The sequence below is a fragment of the Eutrema salsugineum genome, unplaced genomic scaffold (assembly GCF_000478725.1).
Source record: "Eutrema salsugineum unplaced genomic scaffold, Eutsalg1_0 scaffold_6, whole genome shotgun sequence".
Classification (NCBI taxonomy): domain Eukaryota; kingdom Viridiplantae; phylum Streptophyta; class Magnoliopsida; order Brassicales; family Brassicaceae; genus Eutrema; species Eutrema salsugineum.
In genome coordinates, this window is record NW_006256547.1 from 12,626,233 (window position 1) to 12,643,792 (window position 17,560).

General features: G+C 42.4%; 2 non-coding genes across 2 annotated transcripts; both read left to right on the plus strand.

Moving 5' to 3' along the window:
- The first annotated feature begins 822 nt into the window (after nt 1-822).
- LOC112083669 lies at nt 823-928 on the plus strand. Its single transcript, XR_002897805.1, has one exon. It is a non-coding gene; the product is annotated as a small nucleolar RNA R71 (small nucleolar RNA).
- Nucleotides 929-17,097: 16,169 nt separating this feature from the next.
- Nucleotides 17,098-17,204, plus strand: LOC112083617. The gene has a single exon (XR_002897753.1). It is a non-coding gene; the product is annotated as a small nucleolar RNA R71 (small nucleolar RNA).
- The last annotated feature ends 356 nt before the right edge of the window (nt 17,205-17,560 follow it).

Sequence of the window (17,560 nt, forward strand, 5' to 3'; positions counted from 1 at the left end):
CCAAGCAATCCTCATCATCACTAAAGAACTTCTCACCATCAATGAACTCAAGATCAAGCTCTCTTTGGTGTTCTTTCTTTTTCTCACAAGCAGCAAAAGGCTGATCCTTCTCTTTCATTCCACAAGTCCCTACATACGTCATCTCAAAGTTTTGAAACTCATCACAGAGACTTACAGACACATAAGCTGGCGGTTCAATAGCTTTTTCTTCTTTCTGAAGCTGTTGTTCGGCCTTTTCTTCAGCAGCAATCTGAACTTTGTCTCTAGAAGCTCCATGGACGTCTTTTATAGCTAAAACTTCAGTTCCAAGGGTCACCTCTCCACTGAGTTGCTCAATGTCCTCTTTGTGAAGAAAGACCTCTAAGAGCAATGTCTTCTTGAGGACTATAGAGTAGATGTTCTATCTCCTTTATAGCAGCTTCATGATCTGTGTTCTCCATGTGATTCACTTGAGAGGTTAAACTCTCTATTTTGTTGTGGAGATCATTGTATGAACGCTTTACTCTTGTTGTGAGCTCATCTTGTCCCTTCAGAAGTTGTTGGAACATGCTGTTCAGCTCCATTTCTTGAGTCTTTGAAGCAGCTTGCCCTTGTGGAACAGACTCTTGCTGAAAACGAAGCTCCACCTCAGTTTTACCATCTTGACAATCTTCAGTATCAAGCTCTTTGTATCTTTCATTGCTCTTGGCCAAATTCTCAACAAGTAGCTCTCCTTGTTCTATGGTAAGAGTTGCAAAACGCCCATTGCTAGCTGTATCCAATGTCCATTTATGCTCTCTATCAACTCCCCAATAGAAGATACTAAGGACAGCTTCTTGTTGGAACCCATGATGGGGACAATCTCTAGTGTAGCCTTTAAGTCTCTCCCATGCTTCATCAAAGGTCTCATGGATTCTTTGTTTGAAGCCCAAGATGTCTTTCCTAGCTTGGATAGTCCTTTGTATGGGATAAAACCTTTGGAGGAAGATCATCTTGCAATCATCCCAAGAATTTACCAAGTGGGATGGTAATGCTCTCTCCCATTTTCTTGCCTTTTCTCCAAGTGAAAATGGAAACAAGATGAGCTTGATACTGTCGTGGGGCACTCCTCCAGTCCTAAATGTGTCACACAACCTCTCAAAGCAGTCCAAATGATCATATGGATTCTCCATGCCAGACCCCAAGAACTTAGTTTCTTGAATCAACCTAACCATGCTTGCTTTGATCTCATAGGCCGCAGCTTCAATTGGAGGAGGGTGGATTCCATACCTCTTTCCATGACTAAAAGGAGTGTCACAGCTTCCAACTGTTGGCGTTTTCTTTGGAGCTTGGGTCAGTGCTGGAGGCAGTGCTTGAAGTTGTGGCTGTTGTTGAGGTTTTGTGACTGGAATAATGCTCTTGTGGACGTCCATCACCAACAGCTCAATAGAACGTGTCTTTCCATTTCTCCTCTTGTGAATTTGGTACCTTTCAAAGCTCAAGAGAATCAAGGAAGACAAGTTAGTAACAATGAAAAAGAGAAAATTCATCATCTCAAAGAGATGCATGCTCTTAGTGATATACATTAACATGGTGAAAATAAAAGCTTAGTAAAACAAAAGAAAACAATGACTTGATCACAAGAAGATCCAAAGTTCTAATGCTAGAATGAACTCTCCAATTGGCAACGGCGCCAAATTGATAGCAGGAATTTTTCAATCCTTGATCAATTCCTCAACTACTCATGTCATTGTAGCACTTGAGGTATCAATCCAAATGGAGAGATTCTAGACACTAGAACTATGAGGAGTTATCTTAATTCAAGTCTAACAAGCAGATGAGTTGGTAACAAGGTGATCTAAAACATAAAACAAACAAAAAACAAGCAGTAATTTAAGAACAAGCAACAAGACAACAAAACAAAGACTCAGATTCAAAACAAAGAGAAAGCTAAACCTCTAGATGTGATCATTGATTAGGGTGCTTTAGAGATTTATTCATTATGCTAAGAACAATAATGCAATGCAAGTTACTCTTTAGTCTAGAGCAGATTAATTCATTCCCATGACAATAATCTCTTTGTAAATCACTTAATCAAGATTAATTTACCTTAAGCAAGATCAAGAAATCAACAAGCATAGAGTATCAAGTCTAATAATGACCAAACGGTTTCTATTTCAAAGAGACCGAATCTTACACAGAAAGCAGCAACAAGCAATCACATGATCTCAAAACCAATTAACTTAGAACTCAAATCTAGACTAATCCTCTCATGAAGGCATTAATCTCTACCCTAATCCACTCTCAAACCAAATCATCATTTGTGAAATATGAATCAGTGAGCATTAAGAAACAGTTCTAATATGTCATTCATGCATTTAACAAATCATTCCCATGATGAAAAAGGCATAAACCCTTAGCTTAGCTCATTCAGACATTTCATCAAACACCTTGTGGGTGGAGAAATGACTAAGGTCTAGATCAGAGTGATGTGCAAAGATCTAGCATTAAGAGCAGCTAACTAAGGAAAGGAGATGAGAATCTAGAACCTAAACATCATAAACCGATCATCTAAGCACCCTAATCTACACACCTAGAAGCTTAAAAGATAACTACTCACTAATCATGATTAACACACCATTTCCTTTGCAAGAGGTGATGTTAATCATGATTAGAAGTTGAGATCAGATGATGAAATGATAAGAAACAGCTTTAAGATAATGAAATCGCTTAGATATCTCTTAATCACGTCGGTTTTACACAGATAAGGAAAGAGAAATCAAAGAAAAACTAAGATAAAGGATAAGATAATGGATAACTAGGGTTTTAGTCTCTAAAAACTATTTATATAAAAGGGTGTGGGCCGGGTCAGCCCAGGACAAACTGGGTACTGACCCGCCCTTTCTGGGTTGCTGGAGCCACCCTTCGCCATCTGAAGAAGTCTCACACCGAGGGCCATACACCAGGGGGTCATGTGCTGGGTTGAAACTTTGATGAACACTTGAAGAACATGCATGAGACTTGGCCTTTGATCCGGTTAAAGCTTTGAAACGTGAAGAGGATTTGTTTGTAATCTGGGTTGGAGAGATGAGGACCTCGGAATACATGCCGAGGGGCCTGGTACCCGAGGTTTGTGTAACAAAGGAGCTCGGCATAGCATGCTGAAGGGTTCACACCAAGGTCTGCTTCAACACTTAGTCGTTTTGGGATCATTTTGGTGATCAAGGGAGCCTTGGTGTTGAAAGACCGAAGTCCTACCTCGAGGTATAGTCCCAAGATTTGTAAACATGCCTCCTCGGCATACATGCCGAGGTATTCACGCCGAGGTAGGACACAACACTTAGCTTACAGTCGCATCTCTTAAAACCCGAATTGACCAGCTTCTCTTCTGTTCAGTGTAACTTTCAGCTCATAACTCCAAATGTCCTAAAACAAGTTCCATGAGCAAGATAACTCATTCAGCTCAATCTTTGGTGAAGAAACTATCGGCGCCTGGGAAGTGGAAGGCTTCCTGGAGGGCTCATCTTCGCAGTGCATTTACACGATCAGAGAGAGGCGTCTAGACATGTGTCCATTCCGGAAACGTTAACTTCTTGCTCATTGATCCGAATTGAATTATCTTGGACGTTCTGGAACGAGTACTCAAATATCTCTGCTTCTCATGAAGGCCTCGTAAACCGAATCGGCCTGGAAGTGCGCCGTCCTTCGCATTCTTCGAAGCTCATCGGGTCGGTCGAAGACGGCAGCGAGACAGGGGTTTCTTCCGACGAGCTCAACTTTCTGCTCACGCATCCGAATTCCATTATTCTACTTGCTATAGAACCATGATCCAATTGTCTCCATCTTTGATGAAGCCGCCGACAACTGAATCGGACGGGAAGGTTCCCCGGAGAGGCGATCATTCAGAAGTATCGGATTGCTCCGGAATGGATGCGAGAGAGGTCTGTCTTCCGATTATCATATCTTTCAGCTCCGTGGTCCAAATGCTTTGATTCCACCTGCTCTGAAGTCTTGACGCAATTATCTCCGACGTTTATGAAGACTCCGACAGCTGAATCGGCCGGCAAAACCTACCGGTAACATGATTTCCGAGATGTATCTGCACTCGAGATTTTTGGACGAGAAACTTAACCGCGGCACGTGTTTTTGGCCGAGAAAGCTACCCGCGGGAAGGATTTTGGCCGAGGATCTTCGACCTTCAGTACAGCATTTTGCCGAGAAACCCAAAATTGCTCCTTTTCACCATTTTTGATCATTCCAACTCCATTTCTTCATCTGAATCACATCCTCCACTCCAAATTGGCTCCAAAAGCACTTGTTTAACACTCAAAAACATGCAAAACTCTCTTGGACCTAATGTAATCTCCTAAGTCCTAAAACAATGCCTAAAAACCTAAAATGCATGCAAATGAGACATGATTTGGACTAGAATATGTACACTAAATGATGCAATTTATGAATATATCATAAAGCCATTACACTGAGGAGTGGAAAGGAGCTACCTGGTATTGAGCACAACAATGGGATCATTGAGGACAATGATCAAACTGATGGGGAGGCAGCCTTAAAAGATGATCAAGTTGCTGAAGGATCAAGGAAAGAAAAGGGTAAAGAGGTAGAAAGGGAACCTGAATCAGAAAAGATATATGTCCCACCACCTCCATACCAACCCAAGCTCCCATTTCCAGGGAGATTTAAGAAGCAACTTGTAGACAAGGCAAGAGCTGTATTTGAGAAGGCACTCAAGGAGACACCACTCATAATGCCTCTCATTGATGCATTTCTAATGATGCCAAAGATGGGTAAGTTTTGAAAGATGCCATTCTGAAAAAGACTAAAGAACTTCAAGGCATGGTGGTACTAAGTCATGAATGCAGTGCCATCATTCAAAGAACGTCTATTCCAAGAAAGCTGACTGATACAGGGAGTTTCACACTCCCTTGTGCCATTGGGCCTCTACTATTCTCTGGATGCCTCTGTGATCTGGGAGCATCTGTCAGTTTGATGCCATTCTCCATAGCAAAGAAGCTTGGCTTTAGAGTGTTCAAACCTGCAAGGATCTCTCTTGTCCTTGCAGATAGATCAGTTAGGTTACCTGTTGGGATGTTGGAAGATTTGCCTGTCAAGATAGGTGGTTTTGAGGTTCCAACTGATTTTGTTGTGCTAAAGATGGATGAGGAACCAGTAGATCCTCTTATCTTAGGGACGCCATTCTTGGCCACAGGAGGAGCTATTATTAATGTGAGAGGGGGCATCATAGAGCTTCAACTTGGGTCTGAGAAGCTCAAGTTTGATGTGAATGAGATGATGAAGAAGTACACCATAGAAGGTCAATTCTTCTATGTGGAGACAATGGATCAGTTGGCTGATGAGTTGCTTGAGAAACTGGATACTGACCCTCTTCAAGCTGCTTTAACCCAAAAACAAAGAGACGATGGGTTCTTAGTAGAAGAAAGTGAAGGGTACAAGCTGTATTTGGACAATGCTAGAGAACTTGGTCCTGAGACAAGTTTTTTTAAACTGGAACAAAGTGACTATGAGGTCTTGGATATCAGAGGATCAGACACGAGCCAATGCAGCTTTGATGCCGATTGGAATGAGGCTGATGCACCCCCTGTTGAGCTCAAGCCTCAACCAACAGGGCTCAGGTATGCTTTCTTGGGCTTAAACTCCACATATCCAGTGATCATCAATGATAGCTTATTAGAGCATGAAGAGAGTGCATTGCTTAGTGAGATAAGAAATTTCAGGAGAGCCATAGGATACTCTTTGGCTGATATTAGAGGGATCTCTCCTGACATATGCACCCACAGGATACACCTAGAGGACCAAGCTATGTCCTCTATTGAGCATCAACGACGTCTTAACCCGAACCTCAAGGAGGTGGTTAAGAAGGAGATACTCAAGCTCCTTGAGGAAGGAATAATTTACCCAATCTCTGACTCAAGATGGGTTCTCCTGTTCACGTTGTGCCCGATAAAGATGGGATCACGGTGGTTAAAAACGAGAAGGATGAGCTGATAGCTACTAGGACTATAACAGGACACAGAATGTGTATAGACTATAGAAAGCTCAATGCAGCCTCTAGGAAGGATCATTTTCCTTTGCCTTTTATTGATCAGATGCTAGAGAGGCTTGCAAACCATCCCTTCTTTTGTTTTCTCGATGGGTACTCTGGATTCTTTCAAATCCCCATAGATCCAAGAGACCAAGAGAAAACAACATTTACTTGCCCTTATGGCACATTTGCATACAGGCGCATGCCTTTTGGTCTTTGTAACGCCCCTGCCACATTCCAGCATTGCATGATGCATATATTCTCTGACATCATTGAAGAGAAGGTGGAGGTGTTCATGGATGATTTTTCTGTCTATGGCTCCTCCTTCGGATTGTCTCTCTAATTTGTCACAGGTCTTGGAGAGATGTGAGCAGCATAACCTGGTGTTAAATTGGGAGAAATGCCACTTCATGGTGCAGGAAGGGATTGTACTTGGGCATAAGATATCTCAGAAGGGCATAGAGGTTGACAGAGCAAAGGTGGAAGTGATGGTGAATCTGCAAACTCCCACTTCAGTCAAAGGGATAAGGAGTTTCCTTGGGCATGCAGGGTTTTAAAGAAGATTCATCAAAGATTTCTCAAGAATAGCCAGACCTTTGACAAGGCTGTTGTGTAAAGAAGTTGACTTTGTCTTTGATGCTGAGTGTGAAGAAGCCTTCAAGATGATCAAGGATGCATTAGTCAGTGCACCCATTGTCAAGGTGATATATTCATAATTTTTCATATTTAGGATTGCATTTTTGTCCAAATATTGAGTCTGATGCATACATTTAGCTAGTTTTGTTAGAGTTTGTCCTTGGTTCTAGCTTTGTCTAGGAATTGCATTAGGTCCTAGAGTGTCCTGCATTTTTGGAGTGTTCTCAGGTCATTTGGAAACGTGTCTGCACCCAGAGATTTTGGCCGAGAGATTCAATAGCCGGTACGCGTTTTGGCCGATAAAGTATACCCGCGGTACGTCAGAATGGCCGATAAAAACCTTCCTGGTACGCGAGAATGGCCGAGAACCTCCAAAAACCCAATTTCACCATTTTTCAAGCCTTGATCACCATTCCACCTCCTGGATTCATCTTTTCAGCTCCAAATACACCAGATAAACACTCAAAGCATGCAAAGACTCATTGGGACCTAATGCATCTCCTAAGTTCTAAAACAAACCCTAAGGACCTAAAATGCATGGAATAAAACATGATTTGGAATGAATTAGGCAACCTAAATGATGCAAATTATGAACATATCAACTCCCCCACACTTGCCCTTTGCTTGTCCTCAAGCAAACATGAACAAATGAGAGAGTGAGGTTGAATGCATGGGAGTTCACATTTCCTTTTTGAGAGAAGTGATCACAATGAGAATTCAAGTTCATGCTCAATTATGCAATGCAAAGCCATACTCAGATATATAACAACTCAACAAGGAATCTCCACAAGTTCTTCTCTCTCTCAACTCTTTCACATTCATTAAGTTTATATCAGGTGAATCTCATGATGCAATGTTTAAACAAGCTGGCTTGGCTAGGGAGAGGCTATGAGATTAAAATGATCTCATTAGTGTTCAAGTGGGTTTAATGCAGCAAAGGGATCTCTCAATGAATGATCAAACTTTGGCAGAATGCTAAAGGTAAAAAGCAACCTATGCATACAAGGGCAAAGACTCATCACACCCCACCCTCTACTCAAAGCTTTCTCACTTGCTCACTCTCTCAAGAACCTCACTTTTCACACTTATTTTCCTCTCACTAGGGGACTTACTTTTCACTTTCACTCTAAAGTCTTGGAGTTCAAACTTTACACAGCTCTTTTTCTTTTGCAACCTCTAGCCTCTTTTTTTTTTCTTTCTTTTCAAACCATTTGAGCTCTTTGGCTTCTTTTCTTTTCTTTTTACTTAAAGGCTAGACTCTTTCTTTTCAACACACCAGAGCTCACTTTCTTTAACTCAAAACTCCAAGACTGATTTCTTTTTCTTTCATTCCCCTAGCTATTTCCACTCTCTCTTTTCCACTCATCTCACCTTTTTCCACACTTATTCCTTGCCAACACTCTCAGTTCCTTGATGTTGGAACACAGCACTCAATGAGACCTGCCCTTGTCGCTCTAAACCTAACACTTTCTGCTAAGTTTGATCCAAGGTGGCCTTTCAATTCACACACAAACATTGGCTTGAAATAAGGATGGGTTCAAGGTGAGGGAACTGATCCATGATGCGGATTCAGCTACTTGAGCTAAGGAAAAAGGGCGGTAAAAACAATGGTTTTAGCTCAAGTATGTATATCGGTATCCACAAGCTTTTTCAAAAAATGCATCACAAGATATTTTCAAGTCAAGTTCAAGGTTCTCACTTAATTAGAGTTGAGTTCAATTCAAACTTGCTTCTGAGATTCAGATCATTTCAGACTTTGCAAGCACAGAAAAAGATTCACAAGCATATTCAGTTCAAGTTCTCAAAGTGATGTACTCTCTAGAAAACCTATCATTACTCCCGCCAAGATGCAACCTACATGAATATGTAATCTAGACTCAATACTAAAAAAGAGAATGCAACTACATGATCATTTTTTTGTGAAAATGTTTCTGATTTTTCCATTTTTTTGGTTTTTTTATATGCACTTAGATGAGACTACATGAATATGCAACTAGAATATGACTCAAGACTCAAAGTGTAAAATAAGAAAAGAGAAAACATGATTAGTAAAGGATGAAACTCCTCCCCCACACTTAAATAACACAGTCCCTTGTGTTATAAAAGCATGAGAAAGGAGTTAAGAACAAAGCAAACAAGTAAAATGCAAAATGGAAAAGAAAATTTACATTCATATATACAGAGTTTTGAGTGTTTACCTCAATCACTGAGGTCTGATCCCAAGTAGTGGGATGGGTTGGAGGTGGAACATGATGGAGTTGAGTATCTAGGTGGGCTGCTCTCAGGTGAGTCTGGTAAGAACGCTGTGGCCGGGTTCACCCAATCTTCTTTTCCTGGTGGTAACACAAGGTCATGAGCAGCTGAGCTTTCTCCCACATCCTCTCTTGCATCTTGTTTGGGTGAGGTGGCTGGGGCTGTGAGTTTCTTAACCTTCTTCTTAAGTTGCCTAACACAGTCAACGAGCTTGTGGATCGTTTTATCTTGCCATTTGCACCATTTCTGAAGGCTGTTAACTCTGGAATACAGCTTCTTTGTGTGATAATCAGGCTCACCCCAAAAGTAAGGATCAAAGTGATACCGGCCTGCTCCCATCCTTCTTTCAAAATCTCTTGGCTCCTCATTCTCACAACCAGCGGTCCTAGTTGTGTCCTCCTCTTCAACTGGCTCTTTACCCTTGGAACTTGCTGTCCTCTTGCATTTGCGGATTGGAGGGTTAATGGCTGGGTTGTAGAGCTGATCTTTTAGAACAATAAAGGAGAGATTGTGCCGTTCTGTGAGAGTTGTGATGGCTGGGTATGGCAACAGAACTTGAACTTTCTCATCTTGTAAGAGCTTGAAGTTCTACAAGAAGTTGTCACCATTGCTATCTTCCAAGAACTTGACTTTGGTGAGTGTAGCTTCATCAATCAACTCATGCCTGACCTCAACATCATCAAAGACAAAACCTCTTGCTTTCAGAATCTTTGTCACTAGCCATCCATTGTGCAACTTAGTGAGCTTCTTTCTCTTACCCTCACTCCAAGCAATGTCCTTGTATATCAGCATATGGTGTGCCAAGAATGCACCACCAGTAGGGATGTAGTGTGGGAGATGAAATTTTCTCTTGCTCTTCAAGTGCCTGATGAGATAATGTAAGTCCATACCCAGTAGTTCCATATCAGCTAGATGCACCACACCATCATTGTGCTTGGTACAACATTTGGCAAAGCACCTTGTGAGCATAGCGGGTGGCTGGGTTTCTTATCCATGAACTCTTGCATCTTCCTCCCCTGAAGCTCCCAAAAGCAATTGTATCCCACAGGTCAGTAATCATGTGATCAGGGTATGTGAACTTCAATGACTCATCCTGTGTAGGTCTTGAGAATGCAAAGATCTCATCTAATTCCTTGAAGCTCACTTGGTATTGTGTACCATTGATTGTGAACTCTATATTCCCAAGACCATTTCCCTCCATGATCCTCTGATCTCTTGGGCCATATCCACAAACTTCAAGGGATGCAAGCAACTCTTGTGTTACACCATCATGAGCCACATCTTTCATCTCAAAGAATCCACCAAATCCCATGTTGTCAAAAATGAGCTTAACCTCTTCAAGAATCCCCATCTTTTTCAGCAACTCCATATCAGGGAACTTGGTTTGCAGCACCTTTACATTCTTGAACACAGCAAAGTAGTCATCAAAAGTTGGTTCTTTGTCCTCAGGTTCTGACTTTCTTTTTGCTTTCTTAACCGGCTGCATTGGCATTTCGGGATCACTCTCTGTTTCTTCTTCATCCTTAGCCACAGCCACCTCTTTTCCTGCCCTGTGAACAACCTCAACCAATGCCAGTTCTTTACCAGAATTCTTTGAGGTAGAGGCCTTTGTTTTCTTTGGTGCAGCCATACTTTTTGCCTTCTTCTCAGCTGGATCCTTTGGCTTCCTCTGTTTTTCCTGTTTCTTGAAAACTTTATGCCCAAAAGGCATAATCTGATCCTCCTCTTTTTTCGATATCTCCATGGCTGCTGTTCTTTTTGTTCCTCCCATCCTGCATTTTCTCAAAAAGCTATGAGCACCAAAACAAGAGAATAACAAAACTTTTCCAAAAAAATCACCAAGTTAATTTTCACTAGAAAAGAATGTTTCTTAAGCTGATTAAAAACTCAATAAACTCAAAGCAATGCCAAGAAGCAATGCACACAAAGAGTTCAGCTTGAAACACAATTTCTAAAAAAAATCGAGATACTTAATGAATTTCAAGAAAATTTCTCAAAAAATTCCAAGAACAGGTTATTCTCAAGCAAGATCCATGCAGTTCCTATCCATTCTACTTGCACAATACTCACAAAATGATTCCAAGGTATCAAGAGGTCTATTAAAATCGATTCCATTTGTTTTCCTGTTCATGAACAGTACACTAAGACATGGAAAAGGTGAGTTTTAACAGACTAAATACCTTGGAATCTTCAAGTTTCGAGTGAAAAACGAATGTGCAGCAAGAAACTAGACAAGATTACGAGTTCAATGCAGTTGGAATTTCTCAATTTGGTGCAAGAATGAGAGAGATATGGGTGTTTAAAGCTTAAGAAATGGTGAGAAAGGAAGCAAACTCGCGAAGAAGAAGAAGGCTCGGTGGGGCACAGCTGTAGGCGCGTTCTTTGACCGGTCAACGTCCGTACGGTCAACGATCTTCAGAAAGTTTGCCGCGCCATCGTTGACCGTGGCACATGACCGTGTCAAAATCCGGATAGGTGTTCTTCCTTTGCCGCGGCCTGGTTGTCCCGTGTTTTCAGACCGTGGCAAACCTCGAATGTTGGCTTCTCTTTCCTTGCTTTGCCACGGCCATAACTTCTTCCCATGGCAATCTCACCGTGGCAAAGTCCAAATGTCGGTCAATTCTCCTTTTTCCCTGCCACGGCCAAACCTTTAACCCGTGTCTCTGAACCGTGGCAATCACCGAACGTTGGTCCAGTTCTCCTTGCTTTGCCACGGCCTGGCTTCTTCCCGTGCCTTCTAACCGTGGCAATCCCCGAAAATTTGCATCTTTTTGCCACGGCCGCCTGCGTTCCATGTCTCCTGGCCGTGTCAAAGCCCGAACCGGGTCCATTCCTCATTTCTTTTTGCCACGGTCACCTTTGATCCGTGTCTTCCCACCGTGGCAATCACCGAACTCTTGCTTCTTTTGACATGGCCAAGCCTTGAGACCGTGATTCATTCCCCGTGGCTTAGCTAAGAAGCTTGCCACGCCCTGGTATCTGACCGTGGCTGGTGACCATGCCCAGGGCCGAGCCTAAGTTTGTGCCCACTCATTCATTTCTTTTCATCTTTTGTTCACTTTCCAAGGGTCCAAACTCAAACTTGTACCCTGTAGACACTAAACAAACCCATCAAAACATCCTAAAACATAAAAAGAAAGAAATCAAAAGATCAAAAGCATATTTACAAAAGGATAAGCTTGGAGTGTCTTCCAAGACCACTTTGTTTAAAGTCTCTAAGTTTGACTTTGGAAACCTGTTTAACAGGCTGGTGGTGGATCAAGAAGGGGAACTGATGTAGCATCCTCCTTTTGTGAAACCAGATAATGCTTGATCCTCTGGCCATTTACCACAACTGTTCACCATTCTTTCCTTCTATGACAATAGCACCATATGGTCTCACTTCAAGAACTTTAAAAGGTCCAGACCATCTAGACTTAAGTTTTCCAGGAAACAACTTAAGTCTAGAGTTGAACAGCAGCACCAAATCTCCTTCCTTGAACTCCCTTTTCAGAATCTTTTGATCATGCAGAGCTTTGGTATTCTCCTTATAGATCTTTGAGCTCTCAAACGCTCCAAGCCTTATCTCTTCAAGTTCATGGAGTTGAATGACCATTTTTTCTTGAGCTGTCTTGATATCAAAGTTCAGCAACTTTACAGTCCACAAATCCTTGTACTCCAACTCAACAGGAAGGTGGCAGCTCTTCCCATATAGCAGATTGAAAGGTGATGTCCCAATAGGAGTTTTAAAGGCAGTCCTATAGGCCCACAGTGCATCATCTAGCCTTTTGCTCCAATCTTTTCTGCTTGAGCTAACAGTCCTCTCAAGAATTCCCTTGATCTGTCTATTAGATACTTCAACCTGGCCACTAGTTTGAGGATGATAAGGAGTAGCTACCTTGTGTTGCACTCCATGCTTTCTCAACAAACCATCGCTAGTCTTGTTCACAAAATGAGATCCTCCATCAGAGATAGCAACCCTTGGAACTCCAAATCTTGGGAAGATAATGCTCTTGAACAGCTTCACTACAGCCTTGGAATCATTGGTAGGGGAAGCAATGGCCTCAACCCATTTGGACACATAGTCCACAGTAACAAGTATATACTGATTCCCATAGGATGAAATGAAGGGTCCCATGAAGTCAATCTCCCAGCAATCAAAGATCTCAACTTCTAAAATTGGGTTTTGAGGCATCTCACTCCTCTTTGATATATTTCCATGCCTCTGACAGGCATCACATGCCGAAACAACTAACTGAGCATCTTTGAACATTGTGGGCCACCAAAACCCACTCTGAAGAACCTTTGCCACAGTCTTGAATGCTCCCATGTGACCTCCAAAAGCTGAACCATGACACTCTTGCAACACAGGTTGCATCTCCTCCTCAGCAAGACACCTTCAATACAGCTGATCTTTTTTTAGGACATAGAGGTAAGGCTCATCCCAATGGTATCTCTTGACATCTCTGAAGAATTTCTTCCTGTTGTAAGCATCTAATTCAGGTGGCTCCACCCCACAGGCAAGATAATTCACTATGTCTGCAAACCAAGGCATCCTCCTCTCTTGAATGCTCTCTACTTCTTCAAACTCCAAGTAGGAATGGAGAACCATCAGTGATTCCTCTGGTAGACTATCATTGAGAGGCACTTCAGAATCAATCCTCAGCCTGGAGAGATGGTCTGCAGCCCCATTCTCTATCCCCTTTTTGTCCTGCACTTCCATATCAAATTCTTGGAGTAGAAGAACCCATCTTAACAGCATTGGCCTGGCATCTTTCTTGGTCATCAGATACCTGAGGGCTGCATGATCAGTATATACAATGACTTTTGATCCCACCAGATAGCTTCTGAATTTTTCAAAGGCAAAGACTATTGCCAGCATTTCCTTCTCAGTAGTAGCATACTTCTCTTGTGCAGAGTCAAGTGTTCTACTGGCATAGTAGATAACATGTAGCTTCTTGTCTTTCCTTTGCCCAAGAACTGCTCCAACAGCAAAATCAGATGCATCTGTAATAACCTCAAAAGGAAGGGACCAATCTGGTGCCTGGACTATTGGTGCACTGACTAATGCATCCTTGGTCATCTTGAAGGCCTCTTCACATTCAGCATCAAAGATGAAATCAACTTCTTTACACAACAGCCTTGTCAAGGGTCTGGCTATTCTTGAGAAGTCTTTGATAAATCTTCTGTAAAACCCTGCATTCCCAAGGAAACTCCTTATCCTTTTGACTGAAGTGGGGGTTTGAAGGTTCACCATTACTTCCACTTTTGCTCTGTCAACCTCTATGCCCTTCTCAGATATCTTGTGCCCAAGAACTATTCCTTCCTGCACCATGAAGTGGCATTTCTCCCAGTTCAACACCAACTTATGCTGCTCACATCTCTCCAAGACCTGTGACAAATTAGAGAGACAATCCGAGAAGGAGGAGCCATAGACACTAAAATCATCCATGAACACCTCCACCTTCTCTTCAATAATGTCAGAGAATATATGCATCATGCATCGTTGAAATGTGGCAGGGGCATTACAGAGACCAAAAGGCATTCGCCTGTATGCAAATGTGCCATAAGGGCATGTGAATGTTATTTTCTCTTGATCTCGGGGATCTATGGGAATTTGGAAGAACCCCGAGCACCCATCGAGAAAACAAAAGAAGAGGTGGTTTGCAAGCCTCTCTAACATCTGATCAATGAAAGGTAAAGGAAAATGATCCTTCCTAGAGGCTGCATTGAGCTTTCTATAGTCTATACACATTCTGTCCTGTGACAGTCCTAGTAGCTATCAGCTCATCCTTCTCGTTTTTAACCACTGTGATCCCACCCTTCTTGGGCACAACATGAACAGGAGACACCCATCTTGAGTCAGAGATTTGGTAAATTATCCCTGCCTCAAGAAGTTTTAGTATCTCCTTCTTAACCACTTCCTTAAGGTTGGGGTTAAGACGTCGTTGATGCTCAATAGAGGACATAGATTGGTCCTCTAGGTGAATCTTGTGGGTGCAAATGTCAAGAGAGATCCCTCTAATATCAGCCAAAGAATATCCTATGGCTCTCCTGAACTTTCATATCTCACTAAGCAATGCACTCTCTTGATGCTCTAATAAGCTATGATTGATGATTACTGGATATGTGGAGTTTAAGCCCAAGAAAGCATACCTGAGCCCTGTTGGTAGAGGCTTGAGCTCAACAGGGGGTGCATCAGCCTCATTCCAATCCTGGTCCAAGCTGCTTTGGCTGGTGTCTGATCCTTTGATAGCAAAAACCTCAGAGCCACTTTGTTCCAGCTCCAAAAACCTTGTCTCAGGACCCAGCTCTCCAGCATTGTCCAAATACAACTTGTACCCTTCACTTGCTTCTGCTAAGAGCCCTTTGTTTCCTTGTTCTTGAGTTAGAGCAGCTTGAAGAGGATCCTCAGTGTTCAGCTCCTCAAGCAACTCATCAGCCAACTGATCCATTGTCTCCACATAGAAACATTGACCTTCAATGGTGGATTTCTTCATCATCTCATTCACATCAAACTTGAGCTTTTCAGCCCCAAGTTTAAGCTCTATTATCCCACCTCTCACGTCAATTATGGCTCCTGCAGTGGCCAAGAATGGCCTGCCCAAGATAAGAGGACCAACTGGTTCCTCATCCATTTCCAGCACAACAAAATCTGTTGGAACCTCAAAACCACCTATCTTAACAGGTAGATATTCCAACATACCAACAGGCAATCTAACTGATCTATCTGCAAGGATAAGAGAGATCCTTGCTGGTTTGAAGACTCTAAAGCCCAGCTTCTTTGCTATGGAGAATGGCATCAAGCTGACTGATGCTCCTAGATCACAAAGACATCCAGAGAATAGAAGAGGTCAAATGGCACAAGGGAGTGTGAAACTCCCTGGATCAGTTAACTTTCTTGGAATGGACTTCTTCTGAATGATAGCACTGCATTCATGACTTAGTACCACCATGCCTTGAAGCTCTTTTGTTTTGTTCAGAATGGCATCCTTCAAGAACTTCCCCATCTTTGGCATCATTAAGAATGCATCAATGAGAGGCATAGTGAGTGGTGTCTCATTGAGTGCCCTCTCAAATACAGCTCTTGCCTTGTCCACAAGTTTCTTCTTAAACCTCCCTGGGAATGGGAGCTTGAGTTGGTATGGAGGTGGTGGCACATATACCTTTTCTGGTTCAGGTTCCTTTGCTACCTCTTTACTCTTTTCTGTCCTTGGTTTCTCAGCAACTTGATCATCTTTTAAGGCTGCCTCCCCCTCAGCTTGATCATTGTCCTCAATGATCACATTGTTGTTCTGAATACTAGGTAACTCCTTTCCACTCCTCAGTGTAATGGCCTTAGCATATTCCTTGGGGTTGGGTTCTGGTTTTCCAGGTAGGTGACCTTGGTTCCTTGAGCTTGAGGCCTGGTTCTGCTTTAGTTACTTGATTTCCTGCTGCATGGCTGCATTCTGGCTTGCAAAGATCTGTTGACCCTGAAGTAATTGTTGCAGCATACCAACCATATCTGAACCCATCTGTGGCTGCTGTTGAATCGTTGGTGGCTGAAACTGTTGCTGAACCGGCGCCTGCTGTTGGAACTGTGGAGGACCAAACCCGTGTGGTGCCTTTTGCTGCTGTGAACTGAAACTAGGACCTTGAAATGGTTGCTGTTGCTGACCAAAACCTTGATTCTGAGAAAACTGATTTTTGGGTTGAAAAGACCCTTGAAAATTGTTCTTGGGAACAAAGTTCTGTGGAGCTTGATAATTGGGATAGACTTGATCTTGTGGGTTAGCTACATTGGTGTTCCTGTAAGAAAGGTTTGGATTGGCATTACCATACTGATATCTCTGGAACCTCTGATTCCCAATGTAGTTAAGCTCCTCTTGGGTAAGACCTTCTTCACTTATGTTCTCAAAGATTTGATAAGGTTCCTCATACTCTCCAAAAAAATGCATTGGCTTCTGAGTGGTGAATTCAGTTTGTCCAATTCACTTCTCAACTCCTTAACTTCCCTAGTGAGCCTCTGTTCTGAGCTTGAACCTTCAGATCTATTTGATCTGTCATAGTCTTCACCAAAAGTATCATTGCTCAATGCTAAGTTCTCCACTAGCTCTAAAGCAGCATGTATCTCCTTTCCTAGAAAGTTCCCATTGGAAGCAATATCCAGCTGGTTTCTTATCTTGGGAAGAGCTCCTCTATATATTGTGCTGAGAAGTGAAGCCTCACTAAACCCATGGTGTGGGCATTGGTTTTTGTAGCTCCTGAATCTCTCATATGCTTCACCAAAACTCTCATTGCTGTGCTGAGTGAAGCTAGAGATTTGGTTCCTCAGTTTTGCAGTTCTTGAGGTGGAGAAGAACTTAGATAGGAAAGCTTTCTTGCATTGCTCCCAGGTTTGAATGGAGCCTCTTGGAAGATTCTTTTCCCATTGGTGAGCTTTGTCACCAAGACTTAATGGGATAGTCTTAGCTTGAAGCTGTCTTCTGAAACTCCATTAATCTTAGTCAGGTCACACACCTTATCAAATTGATCCAAGTGTTCCAAGGGATCTTCCATTGCTAATCCATGGAACTTTGAGTTCTGTACCATATTCAACAATGATGCTTTCACTTCAAAGTTGTTGTTTTGCACAGGTGGTGCCTGAATTCTAGCTCCATACTGATGAGCATTGGCCCTGTCATTCTCTCCAAC